Raw genomic sequence first — 18,641 nt, 5'->3', positions numbered from 1 at the left:
TTTAGAGAGGTCACATTTCTCTGTTACATTCATTAAAAATACATCTGTGTTCGTTTCTATACACAAACAACTTAACCAACTTACCAAGTGGTTCCCAAAGAATCTGTTTAACACGACTAATTAGCAGACTAACAAAGAGCCGAACGATAGCGATCAAGTCACTCTTGCTTGTAATTGCCTTGGAGCAATGGCCCTAATTTGAGGAACACAAGTTTAAAACTTTCGCTCTTTTTCTTCACTTGACACATCTAATCTCATCTAAGCTCACTAGGGAACCACCTTACAGATTTGAATCTTTTAATCTACTGTAATTACCTCTGAAAGCTGAGGCCGAGTCCTCCGATGCTTTCAGCTCACCAGCTTGTCACAGAAATGTTGGAGCCATTCATCAAATGGGCTCCTGATGGAGGTCCTCAGCTTCTGTCCGTCTCGGAGGGTTTGTCCGACTCATATCCTCCATTGCAGGGCTCAGATTATTGTGTAACACATGCTCTGTATGTGTAAAGTGGAGGAGACACTGGTAACTATCAGCATTAGCCCTTAAGCAAAGAAGGGCGCCCTAGTCCTTAAGGGTTCGTAATATTACCAGCTGTCTTTTTTTAGGGAGGCCATTTGTTTTGTTTGATGGCAGGCAGGGGATTGAGGTGGGTTTGTTGTATGAAGGATGTATTTGTTTTGAAGTATGTATTTAATTCCTGTTAAGGTTCGGAATGAATCTTAAACTTGAGGCAGGCTTCATTCAAAAATACTTTTCTTTTGTGCTCGTCTTGCTCTTGAAGAACATCTCGCCCCTGTCCTTTGTGTTGAAGTGCACAGACACTTAAAGTCTTTGCCAGTGTCGGAGAGAGTATTTAAATATTTATTAACGCTGACAAGAGGAAATCTTGGAAGTATGCTTGATAAAACTCTGCCAGTTTAAACATTATTAAGGCTGGATGAAGTAGTTTTGAAGTGAGTGTGTCTGTGAGCTTTAAAAACTTTTCTTTTCTGTTTACCTTGCTATTTTAATCCTTAGCTGTGTTTAATCCTTAGAAAAGTGTACTTCCTTTGGCAGTTGACAATTCAAAAAAAAATGCAGTGGCATAAATTCAAGTTGATTCACACTGTCTCACAGATTAATGTTTTATTCACTTAAAATAACTGACTCATTAGAGTTATTTGTCCAGGAAATTGGACTACACTGGTCGACTGTATGTGTTTGATGTCAATAAAAAGAACCGTTTCATTAGAATCATTTGTTTGGGAATGGAACCACACTGGTCACGGCTGTGCTTTATTCATTCAAATGAACCCACTCATTATGATCATTTGTTAAAGGAAATGGACAAAATTAGTCGCTCTGTGTGTGGTCTGAGTCTCTAAAAAGAACAAACTGATTATAATCACGTATTAGAGAATCGGACTGCACTGGCCACACTTTGTGTTCTGGTTCAGCACATTTGAACTGACTCATTAGAGTCTTTGTTCAGGAATTGGTTGCATTGTAGGTGTTTGATTCACTGCAAGAATCAACTAAGTAATTGGAGTACTGATCACACTGTAAATGTTTGATTCACTCATTCAACTCTTTGTGCTGGAATTGAAATACACTGGTCATGCTGTGCCAGTTTGATTCACTATAAAGAACTGACTTTGTTCGAGTTATTTGGGTTGGAATTGGAATACACTCATTAGAATCTGTTTCAAAACTACACTGGTCACAAACATGTTTTATTTACTAGAAAGAGCAGACTCATTACAGTTTAGGACCTGGTCCCAACTATATTTCTTTTGATTCACACAAAAAAAAAAAAAAAAAAAAAACTCATTAGATTCATTTTGTTTGCAAATCAGAATATCTCAGGATCAATCTCAGTTTTCTGTGTTATGTCCAGCTTTGCCTCCTGTGGAATGCAGTGGAGAGGAGTTTCACTGCCGTGCTGATGGGACCTGCATCCCCGAGCGCTGGCGCTGCGATGGGGATAAAGACTGCGAAGATGGCAGTGATGAAAACAACTGCAAAGGTGTCAAGAGAATGTGTGATCCCCAAGCAAAGTTTACCTGCAAAAGCTCTGGTAAGCTTACCAGTGTTCCTCAAAACCAGTTGGTCTGTACTGACTTACATTTATTTCATGCGCTGACCTACAGCTATATTTCTCCTTGTGTTCTGTATAACATACTGTATATCAAACTGTTAATTCTGTGAAGCCAGCGGGTGATTTTTTTATACCACAATACCATCCTTGAGCTTTCAGTAATCTTTGCCTCTTGCAATTGTGTCGGATGATAAATCCAGCCTGTTTTTCGTTACATGGTGCAATCCTTTGCAATATCTCTGTATGTTACAATTCGTAGTTATGAAGAACAGCTGAGATGAATGTTTGTGAGCTGGAATGATTTGTACTTCACAGTGAGGTGTATTTTGGTAACAGCATCATTGTTCCATATTCAGAGTTAGCTATGTCATTAAACTAAAAAGGTGAGGTGGGTAATTTCTGTTGCGCTAGCATTAACAAATGGAAAATTAAGATGCCTAAAGGTTTCGGAAACACTCCTCAGTCTGCTATTGGTCTGTCAAACTGACAGTCCAGTTCCTAAACTGTAGCTCTGGTTTAGCCAATCTTGTTGTATTGGACTGGATGCAGGAACAAACGTACAGTAGTACGTTTTTCCTAACGCCACAGAGAAAGAAACCTACAAATACTATGTCTCAGTTGCAATTATTTCTGCATATTAAGCTGGGGTAGAAGAACGTATTGAAAAAAATTGCACATCTCACTTCTACACAAAAGGTGTTATGTGCAGAATTCAGCTTTTTGTGTTTCTTTTGAACAGTCATTGAGTCATTTGTATCTATCAGAAGTTTTTTCTCCACTCAGACCATAGTGAAATCAATCGACATGGGGCTTTTTTGATGTAGCAGTCGCCCCTAATTGTAAATGATTGCCTTGAAAAGACATCTACAGCCAAGCCATAAAAGAGCTCAAGAATTGCTCGTTGTTTTGTTCCTATTCCTTTTGATGTCAAAAATGTGCTAAAAAGCAGCAGCGTACAGTCTTTCCAGACCACTGCACCGCACAGCGAATGCCAAATCCCATATCATTTTGACAGCTCAGAAACAGACTAAAGTGTGTTCACCTGTTTATCTGATCATGAACATAGTCTGAACACAAGGAAATCTGACTGCCGTACACTGTTTTTCAATCCTGGGTTTTCAATTTTGCAAAGTGTACAAGTACACTGTTCAAACGTTTCGAAGCAGTAAGGTTTTTTATTTTACTTATTTTTTTATTTATTATTATTAATATCTTTATTCAGCAAGGATGCACCATAATTGTTAAGAAGAAACATTAAACACATTTATAATGTTTCAAACAATTTGTATTTCAAATAAATTATGTTCTTTTGAACTCTCTATTCATCAAGCAATCATGCAAAGATAGTATCATAGCTTCTAGAAATACACAGTGTGTGTGTGTGTGTGTGTGTGTGTGTGTGTGTGTGTGTGTGTGTGTGTGTGTGTGTGTGTGTGTGTACAGTACAGACCGAAAGTTTGGACACACCTTCTGATTCAAAGAGTTTTCTTTATTTTCATGACTATGAAAATTGTAGATTCACACTGAAGGCGTTAAAACTATGAATTAACACATGTGGAATTATATATGGAATTATATACATCACAAAAAAGAGTGAAACAACTGAAAATATGTCATATTCTAGGTTCTTCAAAGTAGCCACCTTTTGCTTTGATTACTGCTTTGCACACTCTTGGCATTCTCTTGATGAGCTTCAAGAGGTAGTTACCTGAAATGGTCTTCCAACAGTCTTGAAGGAGTTCCCTGAGAGATGCTTAGCACTTGTTGGCCCTTTTGCCTTCTGTCTGCGGTCCAGCTCACCCCTAAACCATCTCGATTGGGTTCAGGTCCGGTGACTGTGGAGGCCAGGTCATCTGGCGCAGCACCCCATCAGTCTCCTTCTTGGTCAAATAGCCCTTGATGCTTTCAGTGTGACTCTACAATTTTCATAGTCATGAAAATAAAGAAAACTCTTTCAATGAGAAGGTGTGTCCAAACTTGTGGAGCATTAACCCCCACGCAAAAATTCTTACAGACCCCAAACCTTTCTCAGCATTCTCAGGAAGCTTGGTTGCTGAAATTTGAATGTATTCATCTCATAGCATCTCTTTGACATTCTCTTAATCCTCTTGATGCTGGGGTCTGGGGTATTGATACTTTTCGCTGTTCCCCTGTACATTTTTGGGATTCTAGTGCAGTTTCTTTGACCTTTTAGAAAAGCCTTCCCAGCGATCAAGAATCCTGAAACTTCACTGTGTTCCATATCTCAGCAGCCCTCTGTAACTTCATAAAGTGTAATTTGTCTAAATTAAAAATAATTTGAAGTCTAGCATGTTTCATTTAATGAATGAGCCCCACTGTGTGAAAATAAATGTAAAAAGGTTTAGACAAATGTTGCAGTGGGTCTCTGAGGGTTAAACGAGCTGAAACTTCTTTATTCATCTGACGTCATGCCAGTTTGACGTTCCGCCACCTTTTAAAATTTCCCCAGATTTATCTTCATGCTCACCTACAAACAACAAATTAAGCCTGACAGTTTGATTTATATAGCGGTCTGACTGAATGTTGTGTCCCTAGGGAAGTGTATCAGCAAGAGCTGGGTGTTGTGATGGTGACAACGACTGTGAAGACCGCTCGGATGAAGAGTCGTGTGAGTCCTCCGTCTGTAAGCCCCCCACTCAGCCCTGTGCTAATGACTCCAGCACCTGCCTGCCCCCCAACAAGATCTGCGATGGGAGAAATGACTGTGGCTGACCATTCCGATGAGGGTCCTTTCTGTGGTGAGTGCATGCAATGCTTTGATAAGAGGCTCATCTGCTGTATTGCTTCAATATTCGATAAAATATGAATCATTTCAACTCTAAATTTCTCTAAAGGTACCTTGCTCAATAATTTCAATGTTAAGTCAATGTAAAGACGCGTTTACGCGCGTCTGGAGGTCTTGCGCGCGGTAGATGCGAATTCGCCTCATTCGCGCATCTAGTTACAGGAGATTCTGAGTTATGAAAAGGACCATTGCAAGCTGACAGCGACTGGCTTTTGTGATGGAAAATTGGCACTAATACCCCCACCTTGCGCAGCTGTACCATGGTGTCCCTGGACATCAGTGCGGTCGGATCGCGTCTTCTCAACAGCTGGACATATAGTGAATAAAAAACGCTCTGCTCTGGACCCCGAAAATGTTGATCGACGTTACCTGTCCAATAGTTTGTAATGGGTATAGCCTTTTTGCACATTTCATTATGCCTGCTTAGTGCCACCTAGCCTAAGTGTCGGTTACATTCAATAAAAAAACACACATGGCCTGTTCTCAAGTCCATTTAAAGTCTAATTTTTTTGAAAAGTTGTTTGAAATGGATTTAATCATTATTTAAAATAATCTTGGAGATTTTTGCATTGCATAAATCATAAATGCAGTGTCACATCCACACAAGGAGAGGAGGAGATGGGTAAGTGTTTACGTGAAGCTTTATTAACATAGGACTTTTAACAGAGCAAGTAAGTGTGGTCACAGACGAAGAATCTTCAAGCACTGATCACATAGGTGAGCTCAAGCACAAGGCTAGGCCAGACAACAAAGAGTCACTTCCCTTAATCGCTGTGTCTGAATCTCCACAGAGTCACAATATGATCCACAAGAAGCAGGTAGAAGATCCATAAGAGCGTCCATGCAATCTCGATTCCAGCCGGTGAGTGAATGAGTGAGGTGAGTATTTAAAGGTGTGGTAATTGCTGGTGCAGGTGCAGGTAATCAGTATTCAGGTGACGGTTCACGTGAGCGGTGCATGGGAGATTGAGTAGATGGTGACTGGCAATGGTGACTGGGGCTGAGGGAACGAGCTGAGGGTGTGACACTACCCCCCCCCCCCCCCACGGGTGACTCCAGGCATCCTAGAGCGACGACGGGGACGACCACGACCTCTGGGAGCCGGGCGGTCTGGGTGTTGTCGGTGGAAATCTTCGAGGAGAGCCGGATCCAGGATGTCATTGCGTGGTACCCACGACCTCTCTTCGGGACCGAACCCCTCCCAATCTATGAGGTATTCCAGGTGGCCGTCCCGCCGCCGGGAGTCGAGGATCTCTTGGACCTGGTAGATGTTGTCTCCGAGGATCTCGGGTTGGTCTGGAGGGGGAGGCGGTTCTGGTTCTGTGGAGGAAGGAGAAACTGGATCAGTGTGACGTTTTAGCAGTGAGACGTGAAACGTGGGTGAGATCCGGTAACGTGGTGGTAGTTCCAGGCGGTAGCTGACAGGATTTATCTGAGAATGGATGGTGAACGGCCCTATGTAGCGGGGACTCAGCTTTTTGCAGGGCAGTCGGAGGCGGATATCCCGAGTGGAGAGCCAAACCTTGTCTCCAGGTAGATAGACGGGATTAGGCGATCTGCGTCGGTTAGCGGTCTCTGTATGCCTCCGAACTGCCCGTTGGAGATGGATGTGAGCTGAGTCCCACACCCTCTCGCTCTCCTGGAACCAGTGATCTACCGCGGGCACTTCAGAGACTTCTCCTGACCAGGGAAACAGCGGTGGTTGATAGCCTAAAACACATTGAAAAGGGGTTAAGCCTGTAGTGGTTTGACGAAGGGAGTTTTGGGCATACTCAGCCCACGGCAGATACTGGCTCCAGGTATCCTGGTGTTGGGAGCAGTAAGTACGGAGGTACCGTGAGATCTCTTGAATCTTCCGCTCGGTCTGGCCGTTCGTCTGAGGATGATATCCAGAAGATAAACTGACGGATGTTCCGAGGAGTTGGAAAAACGCTCGCCAGACCCTGGAGACAAACTGAGGTCCTCTGTCCGAGACAATGTCCTCTGGAGTGCCATAATTCCGGAACACGTTGGTGAAGAGGGCTTCGGCGGTCTCGAACGCTGTGGGAAGACCCTTTAATGGGATTAGTTTGCAGAATTTAGAAAAACGATCAACAACAACTAGAATGGTAGTGTACCCCCTTGAGGGGGGAAGGTCTGTGGCGAAATCCACCCCTAGATGGGTCCAGGGTCGGCGAGGAATGGGCAGTGGTTGTAATTTACCCACGGGAAGTTGACGAGGTGTGGTGGTAACGGCGCAGACCGAGCATCCGAGGATGTACCGGGTAACGTCACGAACCATGTTAGGCCACCAGTACTTCTGCTGGATGAGCAAGAGGGTTCGCCTGCTGCCAGGGTGTCCTGAGCCAGGTGACGTGTGCGTACTTTCCAGTAGGGGGAGTCGCTGGTTGGTGGGCACGTACATTAGACCCGTGGGTACCTCCGGAGGTGCAGGCTCCTCGAGGGTGGCGGCTCGAATTTCCTCGTCGATCTGCCAGAGGATAGGCGCGAGGAAAACGGAGGGTGGTAGAATTGAATCAGGCTTGTTGGTGTCTGGATCTGGTGAGTACATACGGGACAGGGCATCTGCTTTAGTGTTCTTGTGACCGGGCTGATATGTGATCTGGAAATTAAAGCGAGCAAAGAAGAGTGACCACCGAGCCTGACGAGCATTGAGTCTTTTGGCATTCTGCAGATATTGGAGATTTTTGTGGTCGGTGACAACAGTGAATGGGAACTGAGCTCCCTCTAGCCAGTGCCGCCACTCCTCAAGGGCGAGTTTAATGGCCAACAACTCACGGTCTCCGATTCCATAATTGCATTCGGCAGGAGAGAGTTTCTTAGAGAAGTACGCACACGGATGGAGTGAGCAAGGTTCACCAGACCTTTGGGATAACACGGCTCCAATGCCGTGATTGGCCGCATCCACCTCTACGACGAAAGGCTTGGACGGGTCAGGATGTCGAAGAATGGGCGCTGAGGTGAAGAGGTGTTTAAGATGGCTGAAGGCTTCTCGAGCTTGGGGTGTCCAGCGCAGCCGGCGCTGACCTCCTTTTAGGAGGGATGTTAGAGGAGCAGAGTGCAGGCTGTAGTTCTTGATAAAGCGCCGATAGAAATTGGCAAAGCCAAGGAAACGCTGGAGTTCTTTCACCGTTGTGGGCTCCGCCCAGTTGGTCACAGCATCTACTTTGGCTGACTCCATCTGAACTCCCTCCGCAGAGATCACGTATCCGAGGAAGGAGACGGTAGTGCAGTGAAACTCACACTTCTCAGCTTTTAGGTAGAGGTGGTGGTCTCGGAGTCGTTGTAAGACGTGGCGGACATGGGTTTGGTGTTCTTCTATGTTCCGGGAGTAGATCAGGATATCGTCTATGTAGACAATGACGAATTGGTGGAGATAATCACGGAATATTTCGTTCATGAAACTCTGGAAGATGGATGGACTGTTAGCAAGCCCATAGGGCATAACCTGATATTCGTAGTGCCCGGCAGGGGTGATGAAAGCAGTCTTCCACTCGTCTCCCTCTCGGATACGGATCAGATTGTAGGCACTGCGGAGGTCGAGTTTGGTGAACACCTTGGCTTCACGCAGTTCCTCCAGGGCCGCCGGAACGAGTGGTAATGGGTAGGCGAACTTGACGGTGGCGTCATTTAGCACTCGGTAGTCGATGCATGGTCGAAGTCCGCCATCCTTTTTGGGGACGAAGAAGAAACTGGATGCAGCTGGAGATGTGGATGGTCTGATGAACCCCTGATCGAGAGCCTCCTGGATGTATTCCTCCATCGCCACCTGCTCAGGACGGGAGAGTGGATATATTTTCCCATGTGGTAGCTTGGCACCTGGCAGCAGGTCGATACAACAGTCCCAGGGCCGGTGTGGTGGTAATCGGGTGGCTTGTTCCTTGCTGAACACATCGGAGTAGGAGGAGTAAAGGGCAGGTCTTCCTATGGAGGTGGAGTGCAATTGAAGGTGCGGTGGCTCGGACTGTGAACTCTGGACTGGTGAACGGTGAATGTGACTCTGGCATCCCGGATCCCATGCCTGGATCTCCCCTGTGCTCCAGTTGATTCGTGGGTTATGTTGGGCCAGCCACGGCCTACCCAGGACGACGTCAACAGTAGCGCGAGGAAGTACGAGGAGGGCCAGTTGTTCCCGGTGTCCGTGGGGCAGAACGAGTTCCAGCTCGTGTGTCCTTCTAGTTATTTTGCCTCCCCCTAACGGTGATCCTTGGATGGTAGTGATACGGTAGGTGGTCTCATTCTGGGTGATGGGTATACGGTGCTTGGTTACGAAGTGAGATGAGATGAAGTTGCTTGTGGCTCCGGAATCCACCAGGACATGGATGGGAAGATTACGTGAGTTAATTGTTATCTGGGCTTTGATATGAGGTATGTGAGATACAGATGGGGTAATGGAAACTGTACTCACCATTGGGCGAGGCGGACGGACCGGGCAGGCTTGGATCAGGTGAGTGGCCTCGCCACAGTATAAACACAGCCGCTGCTGGATGCGGCGTCTCCGTTCAGAGGCATCTAGGCGGTAGGAGTCGGTGATCATGGGTTCCTCCTGGTTTCGTTGAGGCGAGGGCGTTCTGGCTGATGGAGAGATGGTATATGAAGCCGGGGAGGCACAAGCCGAGAGGTGCTGAGCAACATTTATAGTTTTTCTGATGAATGTCTCGAGATCGACATTATCGTCGTAAATGACCATTTGCTTTCTGATCTGGGGCTTTAAACCTTTACGGTATGCAGCTAGCAGGGCAGTTTGGTTCCAACCACTGGTGGCGGCTAATGTCCGGAAACGGAGAGTGTAGTCGTGAATTTCCGTGGCTCCCTGGCGGAGATTTAAGAGTTCATCATGGGTTGAAAGAGGAGTTAGAGCCACCCCGAACACTTCCTGGAGGTGGGTGGCGAAGGCATCGAATGAGGATAGAACCGGACTCTGGGAGTTCCAAAGAGCCTCCGCCCATTGTAGCGCTCGTCCGGTGAGGAGAGAGATCACAAAGGCGACTTTGGTGGCCTCATTGGGGAATTTACTGGTATTCGCGTTGACGAACAGTGAGCACTGCAGAATAAACCCACTGCAGCCACTCGGTTCACCCGCATAGCACGCGGGACGTGCAAGGGGCGTGCTGTTGGTGGTGGAAGCACTAGTTTCAGTGGGTGGTGAAACTGACTGTAATACTTGGCGGAGGGCAGTCACCATTTCGGTGAACGGGTCCGAAGCCGCTCCCCGAGCAGCAGCGTTAACATCCATGGGAGATATGAAGTTCTGTTTTATGGGCTGGAATCCTGTCACATCCACACAAGGAGAGGAGGAGATGGGTAAGTGTTTACGTGAAGCTTTATTAACATAGGACTTTTAACAGAGCAAGTAAGTGTGGTCACAGACGAAGAATCTTCAAGCACTGATCACATAGGTGAGCTCAAGCACAAGGCTAGGCCAGACAACAAAGAGTCACTTCCCTTAATCGCTGTGTCTGAATCTCCACAGAGTCACAATATGATCCACAAGAAGCAGGTAGAAGATCCATAAGAGCGTCCATGCAATCTCGATTCCAGCCGGTGAGTGAATGAGTGAGGTGAGTATTTAAAGGTGTGGTAATTGCTGGTGCAGGTGCAGGTAATCAGTATTCAGGTGACGGTTCACGTGAGCGGTGCATGGGAGATTGAGTGGATGGTGACTGGCAATGGTGACTGGGGCTGAGGGAACGAGCTGAGGGTGTGACATGCAGCCGGGTTGAAGCCCGCAGTGATGTTTTTCTTTTGTTTTGGCAGCCGTCCCCTCTGCATATATTATTTTTCGAGAATGTTGCACTCCTGTTGCTGTTTGTTATTCTGCATGAAACTTCATGCCAATAAATAAGAAATATTGCTGACTTGCGTTTCCAGTTCTCTCTTTACGTTTGTCTGTTATTTGACGTTGAAAAAGGAAACGCCTTTTTTTTTTTAGACATGGAAAATCGATTTTACAATCGATTCAATGAACACTTATGTCTTAAAAATCGAAAATATTTTAGTCTTTTGTAATTGTAATATTAACAAAATAAGCTTCAAAGTGGTTTCATGAGTATTTAAATTTAAGAAACTTCTTTTACCCATGGTAAAACTCCTGCAAAGTAGTGTTATATTAGTATTATGTATATATTAATATAGTATTTATTAAAGTTAGGTTTTATTTTATTATTTTTGGTTTTATTATATATTTTTTTAAGTTTCAGTCATTTCGATATGGGTTTATTATTATTATTATTATTATTATTATTATTTCTGTTGTACACAGTGCAGCATTTAGACTAGATTTGGATACATTACTGTGAATGTCTGCTAAAGTTTTTTTTTTTTATTTATCTATTTATTTATTTTTGCAGAGCTAACAGACATGGTCTAAAAGGATTCATTTGGACTTTAATCAATGCAAGTGTCACAGTCTTGCAAGTGTGCAATGTTTATCACAGGGTTCCTAATGCTTGCATTCACAACTGCTTTCACATCCGCATTCACTACACCTTGTGTGTAATGATAATTGAAATACACTGTACTATAACGTGGAGTCTGGTCAGTTCTGCCAGAAATGCTGAATGGGTTGATTGAGAAGTAGTCATGCGGAGTAGTTCTATCAATACACAGGAAGCCAAACCATGAAAAACGCTAACCAGCCAGTGAGAATAAAATATCTGAGGTGTATAGGTTCGGACTCATACACTTGAGCAAATCAATATGCATTGTGTTTACCTCTCCATGGGTGAAAAGATTTTGATAATACTGTGTTTATGCCCACACTACATGTCCCTCAGGGCTACTTGAATCTTGAAAGTTGGGTCCTTGAGAGAGTGTAATGGAAAGCTAGCACATGCTCTGTAAGCTACCGGCACAAGGAAAGCACAAAGCCCATCTGAACGAGAGCTATGGAGATCTGTTTGCCTCTGAAGCCTCACTTGGGAAAGTGTCTCCTGAGAGTCACTGGTGTATAATTCTCTCAGAATGCGACTGGACAAACATTTCAGTGACTTTCAGTGCATTGCCAGCAGCCACCCATGGGAGCCCATCACTCATATTCTGAGGACGTGGTGTATTATCTGTCTAACTAGACCTGTGTTTGGCTTGGACCTCTTATTGCCAATTAGATTTTGCCAATGGACCTTGAGGTGACTTACTGACCGGGACCAGCACAGCAGGACTCAATGCAATTTGTGACCTTTGGGAAGCAGCTATTCTTCAACTCCACATAGACTTCAGGGCCCCCTGTGAAGAAAATACAATTCTCTCTTGCAGCCGCAGAGGGGATCATCATAATCAGTAGAGGCAAAAAGACCTTGCAATCTGTGAGTTCCCTCCCTTTTGTCTTTCTCCCGTAAAAAGGACCAGGTTCTTCGATGAAAGGAAAAAGCTTATCCATTAGAGATGTGAGCCTAAGTGTCCCGGAGTTTGTCTGATCCGTTTTTGAAAAGAGATGATGTATCGGAGACCCAGTTTTAAACTTAAGAAAAAGCCATTTTCCACCTTGAATGAGTTTGTTTGTCTGCTCAGTGGAAAAGTCGGTCATAATTCAGACCTGTGGTTTCTCATTGAATCTGCCTCATAAATAAACCAATTCTTTATTATTGTGACACACTTGGCTGGTGATGTTGATTAGGTCAGAATAATGGCCTAGTTGAGAAAGACACACCAAAACTTTTGAGGCAAAGAGCGATAAGCTTCTAGCCTTGTGTAAATGTTCAAACCATCCTTTTGTTTTTGATTCATCTGTGGCTGTTCTGTTTTAGTTCACACCTTGAATCTCATATGCCTGCACACATGGCTTCATATCACCAGCCTTTCAAATTGATTCTGTTTTTGTCCTCACTCATGCTGTTCTTGTCTGTTCCAGAGAAATGTTTGCAAGGTAATGGGGGCTGCAGTCACCAGTGTGCAGTGATCCCCAGCAAAGGGGTGGTGTGTTCATGTCCCACTGGACTCCATCTTGGGTCTGACAACCGAACATGCGAGACATTGGACTACTGCTCTGCTCACCTGAAATGCAGTCAGATATGCGAACAGCATAAGACCACTGTCAAGTGCTCCTGTTATCCTGGCTGGAGACTTGATTTCAGATGGAGAGAGCTGCCACAGCACAGGTATTTAAATTCCTCAAACTTTATAAAATATATTTCTCTTGGAATTGCCTCGCTTTTGCGGCAACTTTTCAAACACATATATCTTATATATAACAATAAAGACAATGTAAATATAGCAGTATTTTGTGTGTGTGTATTATATTTTAATATTTTTATTAATTTATTTTTTACGAAAAAAAAAAAGTACAGGTCTTCCAATGCAACAGCAGTTCATACAGAATGTGTCCAGGAATTACAAATATATATATATATTCATTATAATATATCATAAGCAGTTATGACGATAGTGTTGTGTGGAGAAGAGACTGAAATTTGACTGTCTGAAATTTGACAGGAAAGTAGCATTATTTTTCTAGACTACTTTATGATTCGCAGTGAAATAATTTCAATCTGCATTCCTGTCCATCCATAGTGGATCTGTCCACAGCACACAACAATAAGAGCAACAGTAATACAATGACAGCGGGATATGCAGACAGGAGGTTCCCATTGAGAAGCTAATGTCTTTACAGCAGCATGCCTGCCAAATGCTTTTAAATTGTCTCAGGGAATCTGAATTTGGGTCATTAGTCAGAATATGACAAGCATCTGTGTGGTATTTTATGGATTTTGTGACATATATAGCTCTTGAGAGTAAATATATATATATATTTTTTATTTATTTATTTATTTTCATGATTTTCATATATATATTCAATCTATGCCTTAATGACTTGGATAGAACCTGGATGGGAAAGATTTGGAGAAATGTAACACTACATCATTTGCTCACCAATGGATGCTCTGCAGTGAATGGGTGCCGCCAGATTGAGAGTCCAAACAGCTGATAATAGTAAACTTGTAATGTGACCTAATTAAAAGAGTTTTTTTTTTTTTTTTTTTTTGCTTTCGCTTTGAAGACTACTTAAGTGTCATTTAACAATATCCTCAGGTTTCTCTAAGATTAGTTTCCCTGTAAGTCTTTTTCATAAAAAAAAAAAAACATCATCTGACAGACTAATTAGGTGTTATTTACAGAAAAAAAAATGTGCATGGTGGACGCCTCAACAGACAGCACGATGCTCTTGAAATCTCTAATGCACAGGTGTGGGGTGCTAATAATCAATTTGTTTCTTCTTCAAGATCCCTTTGAGGCTTTTGTTATCTTCTCTATCCGGCATGAGATCAGACGAATCGACCTTCATAAACGTGACTACAGCCTACTCGTGCCCGGCCTGCGGAACACCATTGCTCTTGACTTCCACTTCAACCACAGTTTGCTTTACTGGACCGACGTGGTGGAGGATAAGATCTATCGGGGAAAGCTCTCAGAGACTGGAGGTAATGAACACCCAATTTGATATCCCATTCCAACTTGCCCATTTGTTTAACCTAAGCTTTAGTTTGAGTAGATATTCTGTTTCCCTATTCGTAGTATGCAGGTCACGTCCCCTGAACAGTAATGTAATACATAATGCGCATTCGCTCTTTGAATGACGCAGAAAAGCTCTGAAGGAGCTGATGAACACCCTTGTATTTTTTGAAGCTGCATTAAGCACACATCTAAATCTTTCTCTCAGAGGAACAGGCCACCAGTGCAGCTATTGCTCTCTCCTTTTGTTAGCATTTCATAAAGCCCTCCACAGCTAGAATAATTGCAAACAGCTGGATTATAGATAGCTAAAAAAATTGTGTTTACTGCTGAGGGAAAACTTCCTTTCCTTTAATACCAATGTTTTCTTCTCCAGAGTTATTTTCAGAAACCCTGTTGAAAAGACCAGCAAATGTTGTGTTTAGATGCCGATCGCCTGCTGTTGATATTCTGGTGTCCATACCAGGCTTCTTAAAGGGATAGGTCAAGTCTAAATGTTTTTTTTTAGAAGAAGAATGGTTGACTTTTGTTATATGGACAAAAAAAAAAAAAAAAACACTAAGAAATTTTTCTAAATACCTTATTTTGTGTTCCATAGAAGAGAGAAAGTTATTTTAGGTTTATTTATATACTATTATGGTATGTATTAATAATTTGAATTAGTCTTTATTTTTAGTTTTCAATTTAATTTTGCCATTTTGTCATTTTATTATTATTATTATTTTTTTTTTAGTTATTGTTTAATCTTTTTAGTTTTCAAGATTTAGTTTTCTCTAACTTTAATTTAATATGTATATTTTATTTTAACTTTATATCATTTGCTGAAAACACACATATATATATATAATTTTAGAAATATTTTTAGTTTTTTTATTTGAATTTTCCCTTTAACTAGTTTAATTAGCAAGACTGCTTTGTCCAATTTCATCAGAAAGACTTGCATCATTTGCTGATGAGCAACACGACTAACGGCATGAAATGCATTCTGTTTCAAGCTGGTCTTTTCAGCAAGGAGTAGTGTTATGAAGAGCTCAACAGTTCAAAAGGAAGTTCAAAATGACCAGAATGCTTTGCTGTGCTGAATTGGAAACCCCATCCACCCTCTGAACTAGCGCGAGTGGTTTGTTTTGTAGGTGTGACCGGGGTCGAGGTTGTGATTCAGCATGGCTTGGCCACCCCAGAGGGACTCGCAGTGGATTGGATTGCAGGAAACCTTTACTGGATAGACAGCAACTTGGATCAGATTGAGGTGGCCAAGCTGAATGGGGAAATGAGAACCACTTTGATTGCCGGTGGCATGGAGCACCCACGAGCGCTGGCTGTAGACCCAGGACAGGGGTGTGTATTAGTTTCATACAAAATTTACCACAGTCTGATTTTCTTTCCTCTTAGTCTGCTTTTCTTTTTCACATTCCCTTCTGCAATGTTCACCAGAGCAAAAGCAAACAGTGAAAAAATGTATTTCTTTTTTACCATAATTTGTCCTCATAGAGACTATCTTGGGTACATAACAGAGCAATCATATTTCATGGGACTTGTTTGTCATCTATTACTAATGATAGTTCTAGAATAGCTCGCTGCATCTTGCTGTTTATTTGTTGTGTTCTGTTTCCTTTTTTGTCACCTTACTCTTCTCTTGCTCAGCTCTACATTTCTTACGGAGGTATGCTGGGAAAAGAAAGTCTCAAATATGACAGCATGAGCTCAGAAAAGTCACAGAATGATCCCAGCAGCATGAATAATTCACACCGACATTGTAAATGCACAAAAAAGAGGATTTTTTTACCAACATTTTGAAGATCAAATAATATGCCAATTATGTTTTTTTTTTTTTTAAATACATTAAAATACATTTATTTTAATTCCTTAATTACTGATATATTGAACATTTATTATTTTTGAACACAAAATAATTATTAACCCTGTGGGCCTCATCAGTCACTTTTGACTGAATAATGATACTTTGCCCTGTTTAGTGAACCTGACCCTTGGTGTCTTTGTCATAATAGCTATGTGAACACACACACACAAAAAAACGTAATAATAATAAATAAATTAATTAATTAAAATAAACATTCTACATGATTCAGAAATGTAAAAAAAGTCAAGGAACAAAAAGGAACACTTTGCTTTCCATGCTGTCTAAAATTTGTGACAAAAGAAATGAATAAGAAAAAAATATAAAGAAAAAAATCATAAAGCCCCTAAAATTTTTATAAATATAGCATAGTTTTTTTTTTTTTTTTTTTTTCAGTTCGTTTGTTTTTCCCCTTAAAAAATGTTTTTCATTATAGTCCAGTGATGCTAATGATGGCAGTTTACCAACCGACAACACACAGGCACAGAAAAAGGCATCAATTCTATTTCTTATCAGTCCTTTTTATGTTGTTGTAGACCTAGTTGTTGCTTGTTTGCCTGTTTTATATCTAGCTGAAACATTTTTGCCAAACCGGTGAGCATCCCATAGAGGAGAAATATGGTATCTCTGCAGTCCAACTAGAGCTCATGTTGGTGCTCAGTTGGATGACATATTGTAAATTATTTCACTGAAAGCTGAAAAGAACAATTAAGGGAAATATCCAAAGACTGATTTCACACTCAGCGGTGTGGCACATATTAAAAAAACCCAAATTCATTACATAGTTACTTTGAAAATGACCTACACAGCTGTATCATAGAGAGGTGTGTTGAAAATGTATTGTAGTTCTGAAGGGATTAGCCGTCTTTGTAATTAGCAACTCTTTTATTCGTTGAAAGCCTAGTTTAATAACTGTATGCCACTGGTCAATTAATTGGCCTTCTGAAAAGGAGAAGGCTACCTCCTTGAAGCAAAATTCATGTGACGCCTTTTTGCATGCTTAACTGCCATGCACCTCAAATGTTTGGCTGCCAGTTTAATTGTTTTTGATGCCTGATGCAGGAACATGATCACATATTTAATTAGCATATGAGCTTGATGCAAGTATTTAGCATTTTAGAGTCCCTGTAATATCCACATCAGAATGTGCCCTTTGTTTCCATGCCACCCCAGAGAACTGTGACTTCTGTTAAAAAGGAACCCTCGTCGTGTTTGACATTGACTTCACTGGGAGACAGTTTTCATAGAAACTTTCAGTGTGCATATAAAAAGAATAGTTTGAAATTAACCAACTTTTTTACATTTCGATTTTTTTAATGCTTTTTCATGATGTAAAACGGGACTGTTCTCTAGGGCAGGATAGGATGCATCTCAGCACACACAGGTCTCATACACACCCTTTACTTCTCTATTGCTCCAATGCAGCAGTTTCACAGGTTTGTGCATGCTCTTAGTTTGGTAACCACTGGCATCGCTCAATGTAAATGAATTCTATTCAAGCAAGTAACTTTATTTTCTGAGCAGCTCCCTGCGTTATACTTCCCAAGTCAAGTCGTGTTTATTTGTATAGTGCTTGTCACAATACGTATTCGATACGCGTTTCGAAGCAGCTATAGAGGTATGTCTTAATAGTTCAGTCATGAGTAAATACTGAAAATGATGGTAAAATCAATATGTTAAGGTGTGTTTAAGATGTGTGTGTTGCAGCTTTATTTGGAAGAATATTATTTTGGGTCACACTTCATTTTATGGTCCATTTCTTGCTATCAACAAACAGTTGAGGTAGGGCTGTAGAACATGGTAATGCAGAATATGTGCTTTAGAAGTACTGATAAACAGCCAATGTGTTAATAATAGGCATGTTAATAAGTAGTTAACACTGAGAATTGGTCCCTATACTAAAGTGTTATTTTGAAATGTTTACACTGATATTCTATATGGTCAGATGAAGAATTTATAACGGTTTTTTTCTGTATGTAGCATTCTTTTCTGGACCGACTGGGATGCCACTTTTCCACGGATTGAGGCAGCGTCAATGAGTGGAAGTGGAAGACATGTTGTGTATAAGGACATGGAGATTGGAGCCTGGCCTAATGGACTCACGCTAGACCATCAGGAAAGGAGAATAGTGTGGACAGATGCTCGGTACGTGAAATTAAAAATGCAAATGAAGATGATATTTTGGTGCAGTTTACAAGAAGCATTGAATTTAAGCCTAGGTGTTTTGCATAAACGCTCAAGGCTTTTTTTTAGGTTAGGTATGATCCACAAACATTATATAAAACAGCCTTAACCCATTTAAACCAAAAGGAATGAATTAGATTTTTGATTTATTCTTCATGGCAAACACAGTTTTCACAAATGGGCATCTTAAGTATGTTGTGTATTTAGCCATAAGTAAGGCGGAAAAAAAAATGATATTCAATCTTCAGTATTTTCCCCAGGAAGTCATCAT

General features: G+C 41.9%; 1 pseudogene; it reads left to right on the top strand.

The window, feature by feature from the left end:
- Positions 1-372: 372 nt before the first annotated feature.
- Positions 373-18,641, top strand: part of LOC113069069 (low-density lipoprotein receptor-related protein 1B-like) — a 55,326-nt pseudogene continuing 37,057 nt past the window's right edge.

This window comes from Carassius auratus, unplaced genomic scaffold (assembly GCF_003368295.1).
Source record: "Carassius auratus strain Wakin unplaced genomic scaffold, ASM336829v1 scaf_tig00000734, whole genome shotgun sequence".
NCBI classification, from domain to species: domain Eukaryota; kingdom Metazoa; phylum Chordata; class Actinopteri; order Cypriniformes; family Cyprinidae; genus Carassius; species Carassius auratus.
The sequence above is the reverse complement of the archived record's forward strand: the minus strand, read 5'-3'. Positions and strand labels throughout refer to the sequence as shown.